The following is a 4,829-nucleotide window of genomic DNA, read 5'->3' as shown; positions in this document are numbered from 1 at the left end:
TTAGAGAATATCACCCGAAATTTTGAGTTACAAATATCCCGGTTTACGCGGAAATTACCAAAATATTGGAAAATTCGTTCAGTTTTTGAACCATGCTCCTTTCTTTAGAGTTAACTGCACTACTGCCCAAAACCTCCTTTACACATGTTGTGCATAAATCCGTCGTCCAAGTTGCCTCTAGATTTGTAGCATATGCCCATATGACATACTAGTATTGGTATCTAGCTAGCGTGTCACACTCTGTGTGTTACTAGTATAACCATGTGCATACTCTCTGTGTTACTATTAAGTAATATAAAGATTGCAGTGCTCGAATATCTCCTTGTAAAACAAGGGCATTGGTTTTTTGAAATTCAAAAATTTAAATCTTTGATCAAGTTTATAAAAACAACAATATACCTCCGTTGATTAATATAAGGTGTATATAAAAACTATGGAAAAATACATTTAATGATGGTTGTAATGACACTGATTTTGTATTGTACTGTAGGTGTAAATATTAGTTTTAACAAAGTTCTTCAAAGATAGAGCCATTTGATTTTTTTTTCTTCAAAACAACACACCTTAGGAAGCGAGATCAACTTTCACATATTTAACTTGTTTCAGTAAAGTTATAGATCTAATTCACAACTTTTCCAACAAAATTTAATTGTTTAAGAAATATGAAATTCACATGATTCAAACAACACAAATGTTGGTAATTTTTACATAAGATTCAATAATTAGTTCTATCTCTTTTCGTTCGATTTTCAAAAACGTTTTGACCAAATTCAGTTTCTACAGTTTTCTTTCAATGGTTTTCAGAAGCATTCCACAGACAATTCACATAAACTTAATTTAAAAAAAATGAATGTTCAGTGGCATTACGGAACCATCATAAAGACTCTGCACAGAAATTTAACAGGCATGTTTCACTGGAATTTCAGAAGTACTTCAATGACATCCGAGAGGCATTTCACCGATGAACTCAAACCGATTTGTAGAACCAAAATAAAATTTCAGAAATATTCCAAAACAACAGAAGTACAACCAAACTGTACGTTGGAGACCGTTGTTGTAGTGGTGCTTGTATGTTCTGGACATGGCGACTAAAGAACTTCTCCAGATCAAAAAAATATCATTGTCCAGCTTGGTGAACCTCACCAAAATCGACCTAAAATCATGAATGAAAACTGAACAAATAATTTATCAAGAACTGTAGAAGGTGGAGAGGTTGGATCTAGACACCTCTCACGGCACGACTTGTAGTTCATTGCCATCGATAACGCCGCTCACCCTCTTCGCCAATCTTGGAATGAAGCTTGGTTATCATATCATGCTAACAAGCCACTGGTGGGCAAGCGAGATAGCGCCGCGCCCACCGGTGCCACCACACCACACCTCACTCCTGCTTCCCACTCCCGCCTTGCTTTTCTCCCACCCGAGAGAGAGAGAGAGAGAGAGAGAGAGAGAGAGAGAGAGAGAGAGAGAGAGAGAGAGAGAGAGAGAGAGAGAGAGAGAGAGAGAGAGAGAGAGAGAGGGGTGCATATGTGCGCTGAGAAGAGGGGTGACACACGAAAATAGGAGGAATAAATCTTTCTCCTCTCATACTCCCTCCATCCTAAATTATTTGTCGCGAAAATACATAGAAAAATGGATGTATCTAGAACTAAAAATACGTCTAGATACATCCATTTCAGCGAGAAGTAATTCAGGACGGAGGTAGTATTATTTTCAGATAAGAAAAAAAGATCGGAGTACACACTGCATGCATATATAGATGAAGATGAATGCACCGGCAGACACTGTGGGCATGACATGATACCACCTAGTTCTGAGGGCTCCATGGTACGCATTTGGGCGCAGAACACTCCTTCTGGCAGGTTTCCCGGCACTGCTGCCCCAGCCCGTATCGGCAGAGGTCGCAGTATCGGGTGGTGCAGGGGCTGACGCACGAAGGGCTAGGGTCGAAGTTGCACTCGTCGCAGCTGCCGGTGCAGTTGTTTGCTTTCTTGCAGCCCTCGGTCACGTCCATCTTGCAGGAGTTGCATGCATACTCAACCCCGTCGCAGTAGCTGCTGCAGTTCGAGGCAATGGAGGCTTCACATGGTGAGTAGCACTGCGAAAAACAGTCGTTGCACGATATCGTTGGCCCAGGCCCAGGCCCCGGCACCGGTGCCGGAGGTGGTGGTGGTGGTGGTGGTGTGGGTGTTGGCGGCGGTGGGGCTGCCGGCGCCGGCGCCTGAGGGTGACCGCAGCGCCCCAAAGAAGGCGCAACCAGCATGGCGAGAATGGCGGCGACGGCGGCTGCCTTGAGAGCGAGAGCGGCTGAACGCGGAGCCATTATTGTGGCGTGGACTGTGCTGTGCACGCAAGGCTAACTAAGTTTGCGAGGAAGATATAGACATTAGCAAGAGGACTGTGTACGCAGATGAAATGCGATGTCTTGCTCGTGCACATAGTACGACGCTATTTGTAGGCACTGAAGATTTGAATCGTGGGTATAACTTGTACTATCTTGTACGTACTGAATATATAGATGGAGTGCAGATCCGGGTAGCTAGCTAAAAAGTGCACCAAGTTGGAAGCTGAGATTTGCGTTGAGATCTTACGAGTTGACTTCATCCATTACAAGTTGACTTCATTTATGAGAAGTTGAGATCTTACAAAGCTGACTTCATTTATGACAAGTCACACATCTTACAAATTGTAGTACTCTCTGTTTTTATTTACTCCGCATATTAGTTTTTGGTCAAAGTCAAGCTTTACAAACTTTGACAAAGTTTATAGACAAAAATATTAACATATACAATAACAAATCAATATCATTTGATTCGTGGTTGAATGTACTTCCACATCATATAGATTTGCTATGCTAAATATTTATATTCATTTCTATAAATTTGGTCAAACTTTACAAAGTTTGACTTCAGTCAACTCTAATATGCGGAGTAAATAAAAACGAGGGAGTATTATTACTTCCTCCGTTTGGGTTTACTAGACCCCCTCATAATTTGAGCCAAAATTGACTATACATTTCCGTAGTAACATACTACCTCCGTCATGTTTGTCCTGATTGGTCCCCATCGTATTTTGTGTCAAATTTTGACCATAGATTTAACTAACAAAATGTTAATGCATATCTTAAAAAAATAATATCATTGGAAACTATGTTCAGAATTCAACGATATAATTTTTTGTGACATGCATTAACATTTTTTAGTTAAATCTTTAGTCAAAATTTGGCATAAAAAACAAAGGGGACCAATAAACCAGGACGGAGGTAGTATAAGTTATATGCAGAAAGAGTGGTATTTCCGTAAACTTCATGCCAATACAAGTCAGTAATATAATTTTATGACATACCGATATTTTGCAAATCAAATATACGGTCGAATTAAACCCAAAATACAATACAAGGGTCTAGTACTCACTTTAACTGGTTAAGTTGGGTTAAATTAACATCAGTGAAGGAGAGAAAACTGAATTACATGAGAATGTACTGAGTCATGATGGCTTTTTTTTATTTTTATTTTTTGAAAAGACACCCTTAGGGACATCTTATAACTGACATTTCTCAAGGAAATAGAATAGACAAAGCAATGGGCAAAAAAAAGACACGAAAAGACCAGCAAAAATGGCGAGTATAAGCAGATGTCTGATTTTTTTATTTTTTTTTGAAATGGTCACCGGGGGAAAGCTCCCTGCCTGAATATATTTCAAAAGTTATCAAGTGTTAAGAGTTCGCGGGTTTAGAGAGGAGAGAAACTCATGTCACAGGCCGGCGTGGCCCTTGAGAGTTTCGGACATAAGCCGATGGGTCCAAACAATCAAGTCATCTAGAATAGTTTTAACATAACTACTTGCATCGATCTCAAGGCTTTGAAAGACTTTCTTGTTCCTTGCATCCCAAATCTTTCAGAGAATTAGAAGGAACATGAAGGAGCTACCCCTGGGCAGCATGGCTCCGATAGTGTTGTGCGCAAGAGATCTCCAATCGGCTTGAAAAGAGGATGGATACCGATTGCCCGCTAAATCATGTGAGCTGCCGGACACGAGAAAAAGAGATGTGCACGGTCCTGTACCGTGTGAGGGCATCTTAGGCAAGCATCCGTGTCCAGAATGTTTTTCTTGTGCAAGTCTTTCCTTGCGTTGAGACGATCAAGATAGAACAGCCACCCGAAGATCATTACATTTTTCGGGACCCTGGAATCCCAAATATCAACAATGACTGGGTTCTTCGCAAAAGAAAAAGAAAAACAATGACTGGGTTACCGTGCAACACTCAGCCTAGAGTGGATGGATGCTCGTTCCAAACGAATCAGCAGCTTAATTACTGTCCACCGGACATGCGATGCACACAATGCTGGTTTGTTCGTGTATACTCAGTTTGTTTTCTGCATTCCAGCCCATTGTATCTTGTGGTTTGTTCGTGTATACTCAGTTTTTTTCTGCGTCAAGAAAACAAATACTTACTTTGGGTTTCTGCTTTGTTCTCGAATGTTTTGCCTTGAAATAAAAGACGGATTTGCTTTGAGCGTTGATGGGGATGTAGCTCAGATGGTAGAGCGCTCGCTTAGCATGCGAGAGGTATGGGGATCGATACCCCACTTCTCCAATTACTAATTTTAATTTTTTGTCTTGGGCGGAGCGGCGGCATATATCGTGTGTGTGCATGTGCAATGCCGACCATGGTGAATAACCTGTCCGTGATCCGCTGCTGCCATCAGATTTCACCATCCTGCGCGGTGGCTGCACGTCCAACACGGCAGCAGGGTCGGCGTTCAGCGTTCTTCATTGGTAGACGAGGCTGCCCGGCGCTCGCAAGTGAGGTCCATGCCATCCTCACT

The 4,829-nt window shown here is 41.6% G+C and overlaps 1 non-coding gene across 1 annotated transcript; it reads left to right on the top strand.

The window, feature by feature from the left end:
- The first annotated feature begins 4,524 nt into the window (after positions 1 to 4,524).
- On the top strand, positions 4,525 to 4,597 carry TRNAA-AGC (transfer RNA alanine (anticodon AGC)). The gene has a single exon. It is a non-coding gene; the product is annotated as a tRNA-Ala (tRNA).
- Positions 4,598 to 4,829: the final 232 nt, after the last annotated feature.

This window comes from Triticum aestivum, chromosome 7D (assembly GCF_018294505.1).
Source record: "Triticum aestivum cultivar Chinese Spring chromosome 7D, IWGSC CS RefSeq v2.1, whole genome shotgun sequence".
NCBI classification, from domain to species: domain Eukaryota; kingdom Viridiplantae; phylum Streptophyta; class Magnoliopsida; order Poales; family Poaceae; genus Triticum; species Triticum aestivum.
This window is presented reverse-complemented; position numbering and strand designations above follow the sequence as displayed.